The sequence below is a fragment of the Canis aureus genome, chromosome 5 (assembly GCF_053574225.1).
Source record: "Canis aureus isolate CA01 chromosome 5, VMU_Caureus_v.1.0, whole genome shotgun sequence".
Classification (NCBI taxonomy): domain Eukaryota; kingdom Metazoa; phylum Chordata; class Mammalia; order Carnivora; family Canidae; genus Canis; species Canis aureus.
Window position 1 is genome coordinate 20,746,541 of NC_135615.1, and position 16,784 is coordinate 20,763,324.

At 38.1% G+C, this 16,784-nt stretch overlaps 1 protein-coding gene and 1 pseudogene across 5 annotated transcripts in view; one reads left to right on the top strand and one right to left on the bottom strand.

Moving 5' to 3' along the window:
* The window catches only part of RSU1 (Ras suppressor protein 1), a 250,560-nt gene that overhangs the window by 7,347 nt on the left and 226,429 nt on the right, over window positions 1–16,784 (top strand). The gene's annotated exons all lie outside the window — the stretch shown is intronic.
* Window positions 7,987–8,323, bottom strand: LOC144313352 (cytochrome c oxidase subunit 7C, mitochondrial pseudogene; annotated as a pseudogene).

Consider the following 16,784-nt stretch of genomic DNA (forward strand, 5'->3'; position numbering starts at 1 on the left):
GGTAAAGCACTCTCTGCCTTATTAGTGGGCTGGGGGCTTCCTACAAAATACCACAGCGGGGGGTGGGGAGGTGGCCTAGGCATTTACTTCTCCCAGCTGGGGCAGGCCTGGTCCCCAGGCCCCCTCCCTGGCTTGCAGCCGCCCGCCCTCGTGTGTCCTCGCAGCCCATGGGCCTTCCCCGGGGCTCCACTCCCCTCTTCTCAGAGGGATGCCAGTTGCTTGGACCACAGTCCACTCTAAGGGCCTCATTTTAACTCCCCCCCCCCCCCCTTAGAAGTCTTGTCCCCGCACACAGTCACATTCTGAGAAGCCGGGGGTTAGGGCTTCTGCATACAGATTATAGAGGCCCGCAGTTCAGCTCTTAACACCTGCCTGAGAGGTTCTGAAGGATACACGGGCGAGTGCGTGTCTGCCCCACGGGTGCTTGTGCTTTTGTGATGTGACTGTCTGATGTAGCCGATCACTGTCTGTGTTTTACAGATGGGAAAGCAGAAAGTTCCCTAGAGCCCCAGGGCCCCACAGTTAGCTCAGGAGCTAGTTCAGGGGTTCACATTGAAGTCTGTTTGAGGCTTCTTTTCTGTAACCGGGTGCCACGTCGGTTTGTACTCCTAGGGTGCAGCAAGGGGCTGGCTCCCCTGGTAAAGAGTGGTGGTTTTCTTTTGGGGCTGCCTGGGGCCACGGGCCTGACCTCAAGGCCTTCAGTTTGAGGGTTCTTTACAAACCCTGTGCCAAGCAAATAATCGTGTCATTCAGCCAGCCCTGCCAGCTTGGAAACAGGTTTATCATACTGTTGCAGAACTTCTTAATGGTTGAAGAAAGCACTAGAAGCGGCTTACTGTTTTACCTGGTCAGTGTGACCCTCCCCCTTTCTTTATGGTTTTCTGAAAAACCATTAATCATAACTGAATTTAATGATAAGCTGTAAGATCTTTTTATACTGTGTACAAGTTCATTTTTTTCTGTCCTCAAACAGAGCATTAGCTTAAAATACTTTAAAGTATGGTGCGGGAGAGATTGTGTTGGGGGGAAACATTGGTTCTCATAATAGAATAAACCTGAATTACATGAAATGTTAACTTTAGTTATGATCTATCTGTACTTCAGAAAGAACCTTTACATTTACTATATTTCTCTTCCTATCTGTTAATTATTTCTCTGAAGTCAGAATAGTTTATAATTTTATAGCTAAACGGAGTCAGATGAAAGACAAACATAACACCAGGTAATTGGGAAGGGGTCTTGGCTTCGCAGACCAGAGGATGGTAATATGCTTTGCAACCACAGTACACGAAGGATTGTTTTGCAAATGTTCATATGTAAATTGATTTTTTTTCAGAGCTGTAAATATTTAGGCCCTCAGGTTATGAAGAAGATACCTATTTAACCTGTTATATGTTTGTATCCTTCCAATTGGTCATTCTTTATTAGAAGCATTAAAAATAATAATATAATTAAATTATGCTGTATGTACATAGCATATTAATACACACACAGATGCACAAACACATTCCTTATTGTGTGCCAGGTTATTGTACTAAGCTTTCCTTGTGGATTATTTTTTTTTAAAGATTATTTTATTTTGGAGGGAGACAGCATGTGCAAGCAGGGGAGGGGCAGCAGGAGAGGGGGAGAGGTAATCTCAAGCAGATTTACCACCGAGCATGGATCCCACAGTTTTGTTATGATTGTTGTCATCATCCTCATTGTACAGTTTATAGCTGAACTTAAGTTAACTGGCTTCCAGTCACACAACTAATAAGAAACAGAGCCAGGATTTGAACTGAGGCAGTCAGACTTTAGGAACTCTGTTCTTAGCTTGTGCTGTCTTGCCCCATGTCTCTAACATTTTTGATGGGCACATGTACAGACAAAGATGAAACAGCTAATTCAGCAAGAGTACACTGAGTGACTACTGACAGTGTTGTTTGTGGTTTTTAGGACTTTTTAAATGGACAGGGCTAAGAAAACCATGTTTTTAAAGATAAAATATCTAATGAGTTCCAGTTCAAATATAGGAACGCAAGGCTTCTCCTTCTTCCACATTACATGTCTGTTGCCTTTCTTCCATGCTGAGATCCTGGTTCTCAGGAATACAGAAAATGATGGAACTAGAATATCTTAGGGTTTCTGATTGACACAGTTGTCAATCCTAAGATTACCACGGATACTGCTGAAAACCGTTGTTTTGTGTATATGCTTGTCCCTTTCCATTTTTGTTTTTATTAGACTATTTCTTAAGGCAGTCTCCCCTATCATTAACATCTAGCATAAATGTGGTGCTTTATTAAAATTGATGGACCAGTGTCCATATTTATATTAACTGTAGTCCATAGTTTTCTCCGTGTTATAACATTCTATGGGTTTTAACAAATGTATCATGTCATACACGATGGTTTCACTGCCCTAAATATCCCCTGTGCTCTACTTATTTCTCTCTCTCCCTCATTACCTCCCTGCAAACTCTAGGCAACCACTGAAATTTTATGTCTCTGTGTTTTTGTTTTTTTTCCAGAATGTTATACAGTTGAAATCAGAAAGTATGTAATCTTTACAGAAAGCCTTCTTTCCCTCAACGATGTACATTTAAGGTTCCTCTGTGTCTTTTCTTGGCTTGATGGCTCATATCTTTTTATTATCTAAAAAAAAATTGAGTATAGTTGACATACAATGTTATGTTAGTTTCAGGTGTACACCATGGTGATGCAACTTCTGTGTTCCTTACGCTGTGCTCACCACAAGCATAGCTACCGTCTGTCACCATACACCACTCTTAGGGTATCATGGACTATATTCTCTGTGCTGTACTTTTATTAATTAATTTTATTAATGTTTACTTTATTAATTAATTTTATTAATGTTTACCTTCCTCTGTTCACGTAAGCAATAAACTTAAAAGCTTCTTTCTTTCTTTCTTTCTTTCTTTCTGAGAGTGGGAATGGGGTGGGGGAGGGGCAAAGGGAGATAGAGACACACACACACACACACACACACACGACACACACACACAATCTTAAGCAGGCTGCACAATCAGGACAGAGCCCGATGTGGGGCTCGATCTCATGACCCTAAGATCATGACCTGAGCCAAAATCAAGAGTCGGATGTTCAAGCGACTGAGTCCCCGTCTCCCCCCCCCCCCCCCCCCCCCGCCGGTGACCACCCCCTGTACTGTATCTTTTATCCCTGTGACTTTATTCCATAACTGAGAGGCTGTATCTCCCACTCCCCTGCCCTCTGGCAACTGTCAGTTTATTCTCTGTATTTATAGGACTGATCTGCTTTTTGGTTTTTATTCATTTGTTTTTTACATCTCTTTGTATTATTGGATAATGGTCCATTGTCTACATGTGCCACAGTTTACTTATCTGTTCACCCACTGAGGGGCATCTTGGTTGTTCCAAGTCTGGGCAGTAATGAATAAAGCTGCTCTAAACATCCATGTACAGATTTTCATGTGTTTATAGTTTTTTAAGTCGTTTGGGTAAATACCAAGGAAGTTGTTCCATCATATGGGAAGAAAGGGTATATTTAGTTTAATAAGAAACTGTGACAAGGTGTTTTCCGAGGTGGCTATACCAGTTTGTGTTCCCTCAAGTGATGTGTGAGAGTTTTTTTCTGTTTCTCCTTGCCAGAATTTGGTGATGTCAGTGATGTGGATTTTAACCATTCTAATAAGTGTGTAGTTTTAATTTCTGATACCGTAATGGCATCTGTTGTAGACAGTATGCGTATTTGCCATTTGTATATCTTCTTCAGTGAGGTGTCTGTTAAGTTCTTTGGCCCTTTTTTTAATTGGGTTGTTGTTGTTGAATTTTAAAAGTCATTTGTGTATATTAGATAAGAGTCTTAGATATTTATTTTGTGAGACTTTGGTCCCAGTCTGTGGCTTTTCTTTTCATTTTCTTACCATTATGTTTCACAAAGGAGAAGTTCTAAATTTCAGTGAAGTCTAGCTACCTTTTTGTTTTTGGATAGTGAGTTTAGCATTGTATCTAAAAAGCCATTTCCAAATCCAGGGCCACCTTGATTTTCTCCTGTGTTGTATTCTAGGAGTCTTAAGGTTTTGCACTTTACATTTAGATCTGTGATACATTTCGAGTTAACTTTTGTGAAGGTTTAAGTTCTGCGGCTAGATTCCTTTTGATTTTTGCATATGAATGTCTAGTTCTTCAAGCACAGGTGGAAAAAGGATACTTTTTTCCCCACTGAATTGCCTTTACTCCTTTGTGAAAGGTTGGTTGACTGTATTTGTGTGGATCTGTTTCTGGGCACTCTTTTGCTCCATTGATCCATCTGTTCTTTCACCAGTACCACACTGTCTTTTTTTTTTTTTTTCTTTTCCACATTGTCTTTATTGCAGTGACTTTATAATACATTTTGAAGTTGGGGAGTGTCAATTTTCTGAGCTTGTTTTTCTTCTTCTGTATTTTATTGGCTATTCTGGGTCTTTTGCCTTTCTGTACAAACTTCAGTTGATTTATATCCACAGAATAAACTTGTGGTGATTTTAATTGGGATTACATTGCATCTGTAGATTGGGGATATAGAGTTCTTCATAGTCCTTTATTATTCCTTTTAACATTAATGGGATCAGTAGTGATGACCTTCCTTTAATTTCTGATATTAGTAATTTGTGCTTCTGTGTCTTTTTTCTTTTTTTCCTGGCCAACTTGGCTGGAGGTTTATCAACTGTATTGATCTTTCAACTCTTGGTCCCAGTGATTTTATCTATTGATGTTGTGTTTTCAGTTTCTTGGTTCCTGCTCTAGTATGTATGTATGTATGTATGTATTTATTTATTATCTCTTTTCTTCTGTTTGCTTGGGATTTAATTTGTGCTCCTTTTTCTAGTTTCCTAAAATGGAAGCTTAGATTACTTGTTTTAGATGTTCATTCTTTTCTGATATATGCATCAATGCCATAAGCTTCCCAGTAAGTGCTGCTTTTGGTGGATTCCACATGTTTTACTAGTAGTTCATTTTCATTTGTTCAAAATACTTTAAATTTCCCCTGAGATTTCTTCTTTGACCCATGTGTTATTTAGAAGTATGTTGTTAATCTCCACATATTTTAGGATTTTCTGGGTATTTTTCTATTACCATTTTTTTAGTTCAACTTCATTGTGGTCCAAGAGCATACATCATATGATTTCTGTTTTTGTGTTTTTTTTGATGTGTATGTGTGTAGGGTTGATTGTTTTTTGTTTTTCCTTTCTCATTTATTTATTTATTTATTTATTTATTTATTTATTTATTTATAATGATTTTTATTTATTTATTCATGAGAGACAGAGAGAGAGAGAGAGAGAGAGGCAGAGTCACAGGCAGAGGGAGAAGCAGGCTCCATGCAGGGAGCCCGACGTGGGACTCAATCCCGGGTCTCCAGGATCAGGCCCTAGGCTGGAGACAGCGCTAAACTGCTGAGCCACCCAGGCTGCCCTCTGTTTTATTTTTTAATTTTATTTTATTAAGTAGGGTTCAGGCCCAGCATGGAGCCCAACTTGGGGCTTGAACTAATAACCCAGAGCTCGAGACCCAATTTGAAGCCAAGAACCAGACCCTTATCTGACTAACCCAGATGACCGTGATTTCTTGTTACTTAAAATTTTTAAGAAAGATTTATTTAGAGCACGTGAGCTTGAGTTGGGGAAGGGGGCAGAGGGAGAGAGAATCTGAGAATCCTCAAGCAGACTCCCTGCTGAGTGCAGAGCCCAACACAGGGCTTGATCCCAGGACCCTGAGTGTCCTGAGCCAAAGCTAAGAGCCAGCTGCTTACCTGACTGAGCCAATGAGGTGCCTCTCTCCTTTTTTTTGTTAAGGTGTGTTGTATGCTCCAGAAAGGGGTCTGTTGTGGTATATGTTCCATGTGAGCCTAAGAAGAATGTGTATTCTCTTGATGTATTCTGCTGATGAAGTATTCTACAAATGTCAGGGAGGGTTGATCGATGTTGCTTAGTGTTTCTGCCTGTTGGACCTGTCAGTTACTGATTTGTCTATGTACCATAGTTGATTCGCCTGTTTCTCCTTGCAGCTCTGTTAGCTTTTACATTATGCATTTTGATGCTCTGTTGTTGGATGCATGTACAATACACTTTAGGTTCCTTCATGTTGTCTCAAATGACATAACATCATCCTTTTTTATGGCTGTGTAATGATTCATGGGTGTAGGTGTATATGTGTGTGTGTGCGTGTGTGTGTTCCACATCCATTTGTCTATTGATGGGCACTTGGACTGCTTCCATATCTTGACTATTGTAAATAATGCTGCAGTAAACATAGGGGTGCATATATCTTTTTAAGTTAGTGAATAGTATCCTCATTCCTCTTTTGTCACTTAGTATATTGCTGTCATTCATTTTATATATCCATAAGCAATAATCAACCAATACATTGCTGTAATTATAAACAAACTGTTAAAATTAGTCAAGTACCTTATAAGTGTTCCTACCAGTTGCTGTCTCTAGTGGCTGTTTCTGCTGCTGGGAAGCTGTGATTCTTGACCACCTGTCTCTGCAGTTTTCCATATGGTGGTTTGCCCTCTGACCTCAGTTCTCTAATGTATTGAAGAAGGGTTGCTTCTTTTCTGTTTAATCAGTGCTTTTCTTGTTGTGAAGATGGAAGTGATGACTTCCAAGTTCTTTATGTGCTGGACCGGATACAGATACAACCAGATACAACTCTGTCATAATTCTTATAATATGGCTCCCTATTTTTAAATTCATGGGCATATCTGAACTTTTAGTGCATATATCTATTATTATACACTCTTTGTTAAACTGTCATCTGCCCTTAGGTATACAGATACCTAGGTATTTTATACTTGTATACATTTACACCACTTCTCAGGCCAGTCTGTCTTGCTATTTTGATTGTCTGAGCCTCATCCCCTCATAGATTTTATAGGAAGGGCCAAAAAATGAATATTTCCAGGGCATTTTGCCTGTTCATGATAGATAAATGTTTGTATCCTTCTTACTTAAAGGTAAGTTAAATTGGATATTAAGACTCACAGTTTCTTTACTGGAGGTTTTTTTTTTGTGTGTGTGTGTGTGTTTCTGTTTTGTTTTTGTTTGTTAAGATTTTATTTAGTTGAGAGAGAGTGAGAGAGAGAGCAAACACACAAGCAGTGGGGAGGAGCAGAGGGAGAAGCAGGGAGCCTGATTGCGGGCTTGATCACATGACTCTGGGATCATGACCTCATTGAGCCAAAGGCAGACCCTCCACTGACTGAGCCACTTCAGGAGCTCCTTTCCTGAAGTATTTCAAATGCATTCTGTTTTCTAGCATAAACTATTACTGTCCAAAAGTCTGATGATAACCTCATTTTATTTCCTATGTAAATAATAGCTCCTTTTTTTCAAGATGCTGAAAAGAATTTTTATTTCTCCTGTAAGTCCAGTAATTTTATTTATACCCTATTATGGGTCTTCGTGGGTTATTTCCCAGGTATATGGTGTGTTCTTTATATTTGCACTTTGGAAGTTTTAATCTTTTTATTTCAGGGATATTTTTTTCAAATCATGGTTTTTAATATATATTTATTTATATTTTCCTTTTGTGTTTTCTTCTTTAGGCTTTTTTCATGTGTGTTGATCTTGCCTATTTTTAGTGTTTATTATTTTCTCTCAGATCCTCTTTATCTCTTTGTTTTTGGAAATTTCCACTTTACTTTCTATTTCTTATAAGCTGTTACCTGTTTTATTTGTTCTTATGTGCCTTTGAATTTCTTCTTTTTAGAGCTCTTCATTTTAATTTAATTTTAATTGAAGTATATAGATATACAATATTAGTTTCAAGTGTACAACATAGTGATTCAACATCTATGTGTATTTCAAAATGATCATGGTAAGTCTAGTTACCATCTGTCATCATACAAAACTGTTACAATCTTACTGACTATATTGTCTATGCTGTACTTTACATCCTTGTGACTTATTTATTTTATAACTGAAAGTTTACACCCTTACTTCCCTTTTTTTTTTTTAAGATTCATGCCATAAGTTTATTTACAAACATGATGAGTATGTTGAATTCAAGAGTTTGATCCATTTTTCAGAGACTGCACCTCTTAAAATGTTCCTTTTCACATCTGTTTAGTGGATCAATTAAAACATCCTTATTTCTTAAGCAGTTGGTGTCTTACTATAAAAAAAGGTGCAGCAAATCCAGATCCAAAATACAAAGTCATCATAAGTAGTAGCCTCCACTTGTTTTCCACTGAAAATGGCAAATTCTTTCCAGGGCCCTCCTCATAGTGGCTCCTACAGACCACAGAGGTCGTGAACATCCAGATGCTCTGTCCCAACATAGCTCCGCTGAAGGTCCTGCGAGGGACCATTATTGAAGGTCAATAATGCCCATCAGGCAACCACCAATTTGTTCTCTGTATTCGTAACAAGTTTGTTTCTGTTCTGTTGGTTCATTTGTTTCTTAGATTTCATATTTGCAATTGTATGGTATTTAGCCTTCTCTGTCTGACTGATACCCCCCCTTAGCATAATATCCTCTAGGCTCATCCATGTTGACGTAAATGGCACAATTTCATTTTTTTTTTTTTTACAATTTCATTTTTTAAAAAAATTTTATTGAGAGAGCGAGCGAGCATGAGTTGAGGAAGGGGCAGAGAGAGGAGAAGCCAACTCTCCTGCTAAGCAGGGAACCTGACGTGGGGTTTGATCCCAGGACCCCAGGATCATGACCTGAGCTGACGGCAGATACTTAATCAACTGAGCCACACAGACACCCCTAAAATTCATTTTCTTTATGGCTGAATAATATTCTCTTATATATATTTAGGTCACATCTTCTTTACCATACAATTGCAAATTTATCTGTTGGACACTTAGGTTGCTTTCAAGTCTTGTCTGTTGCACATAATGCTATAATAAACATGGGGGTGCATATAGCTTAGTGTTTTAGTTTTTGTTTGGGTAAATACCTGGAATTGGAATTGCTGGGTCATATGATATTTCTATTTTTTATTTTTTGAGAAATTCCTGTACACTTTACTGTAGCAGCTGCATCAGTTTACATTCCCACGGACAGTGAAAGGGGGGTTCTCTTTCCTCCACATCCTTGCCTTGCTGTTTTTTTTGTCTTCTTGATACTAGCCATCTGTCAGTTGTGAGGTGATACTTCATTATGGTTTTCATTTGCTTTTCTCTAATGATCGGTAAAGTTGAGCATCTTCTCCTATGTCTGTTTGCTATCCATATGTCTTATTTGGTGAAAGGTCTATTGTGGACCTCTATCCATTTTTTAAACAGATTGTTTTTAGTATTGAGTTGTAGGAGTTCTCTAATTTGGATATTAACCCTGTATTGAATATATCATTTGTAAATATCTTCTTCCATTCAGTAGCTTACCTTTTTGTTTTGTTGTTTTGTTGATGGCTTCCTTCTTTCTGCAAAAGCCTTTTAGTTTGATGTAGTCCCAATAGCTTATTGTTGCTTTCATTGCCTTTGCCTAGGAAGAAAGATCCAGAAGTTGACCGTGTTTTATTTTAGGAGTTCTATGGTTTCATGTCTTATATGTAGGCCTTTAATCTATTTTGAATCTATCTTTTATATGGTAAAAAAGTGGTTCAGTTTAATTTTTTTGCATGTAGTTCAGTTTTTCCTAATAGCAGTTATTGAAAAGACTGTCTTCCTCGTTGTATATTCTTGTCTACTTCATTGTAAATTATTTGACCATAGAAGCATAAGTTTATTCCTTGGCTTTCTGTTCTGTTTCATTGCTTGTTGTGTCTGTTTTCATGCCAGGACCATTCTGTTTTGATCACTATAGCTTTGTAACATAGTGTGAGATCTGGGAGAATGATGACTCCAGCCCTGTTTCTCCTTTTCACGATTGCTTTGGCTCTTTGAAGCCTTTTGTGGCGCCACACAAATTTTTGGATTCTTTGTTTTAGTTCTGATAAAAATGCTATTCTATTTTCATATGGAGTGCATTTGAATGTGTAGATTACCTTGGGTAGAATGGACATTTTAACAATATTCTTCCAGTGCATGAACAGGGTCTATTGTTCCATTTATTTGTATTCATTGACGCCTTATAGTTTTTGGAGTGCAGGTCTTTCAGCTTCTTGGTGAAATTTATTTCTATGTATTCTGTTTGATGGAATTATAAATGGGATTGTTTTTAAAATTTCGGTTTCTGATCATTATCAGTGTATAGAAATGTAACAGATATATGTATATTAATTTTGTATTCTGCAGCATTGCTAAACCTATTTATTCTAATAGTTTTTTTGGTGTAGTCTTTAGAGTTCTCTATGTTGTGTTATCTGCAAGTAGTGACAGTTTTACTTTTTCTTCACCAAATTTGGATGCCCTTTGTTTTTTCTTACATGATTACTGTAGCTAGGACTTTCCAATACTATGTTAAATAAAAGTGATGAGAGTGGGCATCTTTGTCTTGCTCCAGATCTTTGAAGAAAAGCTTTCAGATTTTCACCTTTGAGTATGATGTTATCTGTGGATTTGTCATATTTGGCCTCTGTTATGCCTTTATTTCCATTTTGTTGAGTTTTTATCATGAATGGGTGTTGAATTTTGGTAAATGATTTTTCTTCCTCTGTTGAGATGATAGGATTTTTATCCTTTGTTTTGTTATTGTATATCAATTAATTTGCAAATAATGAGCCATCCTTGCATGGCTGGAATAAATCTCACTTGATCATTGTGTACAATTTATTTATTGTATTTTGAATTTGGTTTGGTAACACTTTGTTGGGAATTTTGGATCTATGTTCACCAGTTATTGGTACTGATTTCCTTTTTCTGTAGTGTCTTTGGTTTGGTTACGGGAATACTGGCTTTGTAAAGTGAACTTGCAACCATTTCTTCTCTCTCTCTCTTTTTTTTGGGGGGGGGGAATAGTTTGAGATGGATAGCTACTAACTCTTCTTTAAATAAATGGTAGAATTTTCCTGAGAAGCTCTTTGTTCCTAAACTTTTGTTTTTGGGAGTTTTTTTGATTACCAATACGATTTTGTTATGAGTTATTGGTTTATTTAGATTTTCTATTTTTTTAAATCAAGTGTTTGAATATTGTATAGTTCTAGGAATTTACCCATTTCTTCTATGATGATTAATTTGTGGGCATATATCAGTTCATAGTAGACTTTTATAATCCTTTGTATTTCTATGGTGTTGGTTTTAACTTTTCTCACTTCTGATTTTATTTATTTGGGGCCTCTCTTTTTTTCTTTGTTCTTTTTTGACTCTGGGAAAAGGTTTAACAGATTTTTTTAATCTTTTCAAAAAACAGCTCTTAGATATACTCATCTTTTCTATTTTTTTTCTTCCTATTTCCTTTATTTCCACTCTGGCCTTTATAATTTTCTTCCTTCCATTAACTTTGGGCTTTGTTGTTTGTTCTTCTAGTTCCTTTAGGTGTAAGGTTAGATTGTTTATTTGAAATTTTTCTTGTTTCTTGAGGTACATCTGTATTACTGTAAACTTCCTTCTTAGAACTGCTTTTGTTATGTTCCATAGATTTTTGAATGTTTCCATTTTGTATGTGTCAAGGTATTTTTGGATTTCCTTTTTGATAGCTTTGTTGACCTGTTGTTTCTTTAGTAACATATTTAGCTTCCAGTTATTTGGCTTTTTCCAGTTCTTTTCTTGTAATTGATTTCTTTTCTTTCTTTCCTTTTTTTTTTTTTTTTGTATATTTTTAAATTGAACTTCGATTTGCGAGCATATAGTATAAATACCCAGTGCCCTTCCCATCAAGTGCCCCCTCAGGGCCCGTCACCCAGTCACCCGAACCCCCCGCCCACCACCCTTCCACCACCCCTTGTTCGTTTCCCAGAGTTAGGACTCTATCACGTTCTGTCACCTCTCTGATATTTCCCACTCATTTTCTCTCCTTTCCCCTATAATCCTTTTCATTATTTTTTATATTCCCTGTATGAATGAAACCATATAATGTTTGCCCTTCTCTGATTGACTTACTTTACTCAGCATCCATACCCTCTAGTTCCATCCATGTCAAAGCAAATGGTGGGTATTTGTCATTTCTAATGGCTGAGTAATATTCCATTGTATACATAGACCACATCTTCTTTATCCATTTATCTTTCAGTGGACTCCAAGGCTCCTTCCACAGTTTGGCTATTGTGGACATTGCTGCTATAAACATTGGGGTGCAGGTGTCTCGGTTTTTCACTGCATCTGTATCTTTGGGGTAAATCCCCAGCAGTGCAATTGTTGGGTCGTAGGGCAGTTCTATTTTTAACTCTTTGAGGAACCTCCATACAGTTTTCCAGAGTGGCTGCACCAGTTCATATTCCCACCAACAGTGCAAGAGGGTTCCCCTTTCTCCACATCCTCTCCAACATTTGTGGTTTCCTGCCTTGTTAATTTTCCCCATTCTCACTGCTTTGAGGTGGTATCTCATTGTGGTTTTGATTTGTATTTCCCTGATGGCCAGTGATGTGCAGCATTTTTCTCATGTGCTTGTTGGCCATGTGTGTGTCTTCTTTGGTGAAATTTCTGTTCATGTCTTTTGCCCGTTTCATGATTGGATTGTTTGTTTCTTTGCTATTGAGTTTAATAAGTTCTTTATAGATCTTGGATACTAGCCCTTTATCTGATATGTCATTTGCAGATATCTTTCCCCATTCTGTAGGTTGTCTTTTAGTTTTGTTGACTGTTTCTTTGGCTGCGCAGAAGCTTTTTATCTTGATTAAGTCCTAATAGTTCATTTTTGCTTTTGTTTCCCTTGCCTTCCTAGATATATCTTGCAAGAAGTTGCTGTGGCCAAGTTCAAAAAGGGTGTTGCCTGTGTTCTCTTCTAGGATTTTGATTTCCATCAAAATTGTCTCACATTTAGATCTTTCATCCATTTTGAGTTTATCTTTGTGTATGGTGTAAGAGAATGGTCTAATTTCATTCTTCTGCACGTGGCTGTCCAATTTTCCCAGCACCATTTACTGAAGAGACTGTCCTTTTTCCAGTGGATAGTCTTTCCTGCTTTGTTGAACATTAGTTGACCATAGATTGAGGGCCCATTTCTCAGTTCTGTATTCTGTTCCATTGATCTATGTGTCTGTTTTTGTGCTAGTACCACACTGTCTTGATGATCACACCTTTGTAGTACAACTTGAAATCCAGCATTGTGATGCCCCTGGCTTTGGTTGTCTTTTTCAATATTCCCCTGGCTATTCGGGGTCTTTTCTGATTCCACACAAATCTTAAGATTATTTGTTCCAACTCTCTGAAGAAAGTTCATGGTATTTTGATAGGGATTGCATTGAACGTGTAAATTGCCCTGGGTAGCATAGACATTTTCACAAAATTAATTCTTCCAATCCATGAGCATAGAATATTTTTCCATCCCTTTGTGTCTTCTTCCTCAATTTCTTTCAGAAGTGTTCTGTAGTTTTTAGGGTATAGATCCTTTACCTCTTTAGTTAGGTTTATTCCTAAAAGTATCTTATGCTTTTGGGTGCAATTGTAAATGGGATTGACTCCTTAATTTCCCTTTCTTCAGTCTCGTTGTTAGTGTATAGAAATGCCACTGACTTCTGGGCACTGATTTTGTATCCTGCCACACTGCTGAATTGCTGTATGAGTTCTAGCAGTCTTGGGGTGGGGTCTTCTGGGTTTTCTAGGTACAGTATCATGTCATCTGTGAAGAGGGTAAGTTTGACAACTTCTTTGCCAATTTGAATGCCTTTTATTTCTTTTTGTTGTCTGATTGCTGAGGCTAGGACGTCCAGTACTATGATGAATAGCAATGGTGAGAGTGGACATCCCTGTTGTGTTCCTGGTCTTAGGGGAAAGGCTCCCAGTGTTTCCCCATTGAGAATGGTATTTGCTGTGGGTTTTTCATAGGTGGCTTTTAAGGTGCTGAGGAATGTTCCCTCTATCCCTATACTCTGAAGAGTTTTGATCAGGAATGAATGCTGTACTTTGTCAAATGCTTTCTCTGCATCTATTGAGAGGATCATATGGTTCTTGTTTTTTTCTCTTGTTGATATGATCTGTCACGTTGTTTGTTTTACGAGTGTTGAACCAGCCTTGTGTCCCGGGGATAAATCCTACTTGGTCATGGTGAATAATTTTCTTAATGCACTGTTGGATCCTATTGGCCAGTATCTTGTTGAGAATTTTTGCATCCATGTTCATCAGGGATATTGGTCTGTAATTCTCCTTTTTGGTGGGGTCTTTGTCTGGTTTTGGAATTAAGGTGATGCTGGCCTCATAGAACGAATTTGGAAGTACTCCATCTCTTTCTATCTTTCCAAACAGCTTTAGGAGAATAGGTATGGTTTCTTCTTTTTTTTTTTTTTAAGTTTTATTTATTTATGATAGTCACAGAGAGAGAAAGAGAGGCAGAGACATAGGCAGAGGGAGAAGCAGGCTCCATGCACCGGGAGCCCGATGTGGGATTCGATCCCGGGTCTCCAGGATCGCGCCCTGGGCCAAAGGCAGGCGCCAAACCGCTGCGCCACCCAGGGATCCCTGGTTTCTTCTTTAAACGTTTGATAGAATTCCCCTGGGAAGCCATCTGGCCCCGGACTCTTGTGTCTTGGGAGGTTTTTGATGACTGCTTCAATTTCCTCCCTGGTTATTGGCCTGTTAAGGTTTTCTATTTCTTCCTGTTCCAGTTTTGGTAGTTTGTGGCTTTCCAGGAATGCGTCCATTTCTTCTAGATTGCCTAATTTATTGGCGTATAGCTGTTCATAATATGTTTTTGAAATCGTTTGTATTTCCTTGGTGTTGGTAATGATCTCTCCTTTCTCATTCATGATTTTCTTGATTTGAGTCTTCTCTCTCTTCTTTTTAATAAGGTTGGCTAATGGTTTATCTATCTTATTAATTCTTTCAAAGGACCAACTCCTGGTTTTGTTGATCTGTTCCACAGTTCTTCTGGTCTCTATTTCGTTGAGTTCTGCTCGAATCTTTATTAATAACTCTCTTCTTCTCCTGGGTGTAGGATCTATTTGCTGTTTTTTCTCTAGCTCCTTTATGTGTAAGGTTAGCTTTTGTATTTGAGTTCTTTCCAGTTTTTGAATGGATGCTTGTATTGCGATGTATTTCCCCCTTAGGACTGCTTTTGCTGCATCCCAAAGATTTTGAACGGTTGTATCTTCATTCTCACTAGTTTCCATGAATCTTTTTAATTCTTCCTTAATTTCCTGGTTGACCCTTTCATCTTTTAGCAGGATGGTCCTTAACCTCCACGTGTTTGAGGTCCTTCCAAACTTCTTGTTGTGATTTAGTTCTAATTTCAAGGCATTATGGTCTGAGAATATGCAGGGGACGATCCCAATCTTTTGGTATCGGTTCAGACCCGATTTGTGACCCAGTATGTGGTCTATTCTGGAGAAAGTTCCATGTGCACTTGAGAAGAATGTGTATTCATTTGAGTTTGGATGTAAAGTTCTATAGATATCTGTGAAATCCATCTGGTCCAGTGTATCATTGAAAGCTCTCGTTTCTTTGAAGATGTTGTGCTTAGAAGACCTATCGAGGGTAGAAAGAGCTAGATTTAAGTCACCCAGTATAAATGTATTATTATCTAAGTATTTCTTCACTTTGGTTAATAATTGATTTATATATTTGGCAGCTCCCACATTTGGGGCATATATATTGAGGATTGTTAAGTCCTCTTGTTGGATAGATCCTTTAAGTATGATATAGTGTCCCTCTTCATCTCTCACTACAGTCTTCGGGGTAAAATTTTAGTTTATCTGATATAAGGATGGCTACCCCTGCTTTCTTTTGAGGACCATTCGAATGGTAAATGGTTCTCCAACCTTTTATTTTCAGGCTGTAGGTGTCCTTCTGTCTAAAATGAGTCTCTTGTAGACAGCAAATAGATGGGTCCTGCTTTTTTATCCAGTCTGAAACCCTGCACCTTTTGATGGGGTCATTAAGCCCGTTCACATTCAGAGTTACTATTGAGAGATATGAGTTTAGTGTCATCATGATATCTGTTCAGTCCTTGTTTTTGTGGATTGTTCCACTGAACTTCTTCTTAAAGGGGAATTTTAAGAGTCCCCCTTAAAATTTCTTGCAGAGCTGGTTTGGAGGTCACATATTCTTTCAGTTGCTGCCTGTCTTGGAAGCTCTTTATCTCTCCTTCCATTTTGAATGAGAGCCTTGCTGGATAAAGTATTCTTGGTTGCATTTTCTTTTCATTTAGGACCCTGAATATATCCTGCCAGCCCTTTCTGGCCTGCAAGGTCTCTGTGGAGAGGTCTGCTGTTACCCTAATACTCCTCCCCATAAAAGTCAGGGATTTCTTGTCTCTTGCTGCTTTAAGGATCTTCTCTTTATCTTTGGAATTTGCAAGCTTCACTATTAAATGTTGAGGTGTTGAACGGTTTTTATTGATTTTAGGGGGGGATCTCTCTATTTCCTGGATCTGAATGCCTGTTTCCCTTCCCAGATTAGGAAAGTTTTCAGCTAGAATTTGTTCAAATACATATTCTGGCCCTCTGTCCCTTTCGGCGCCCTCGGGAACACCAATTAAACGTAAGTTTTTCTTCCTCAGGCTGTCGTTTTTTTCCCTTAATCTATCTTCATGGTCTTTTAATTGTTTGTCTCTTTTTTCCTCAGTTTCCCTCTTTGCTATCAACTTGTCTTCTATGTCACTCACTCGTTCTTCCACCTCGTTAACCCTCGTCGTTAGGACTTCTAGTTTGGATTGCATCTCATTCAATTGATTTTTAATTTCTGCCTGATTAGCTCTAAATTCTGCAGTCATGAAGTCTCTTGAGTCCTTTATACTTTTTTCTAGAGCCACTAGTAGCTGTATAATAGTGCTT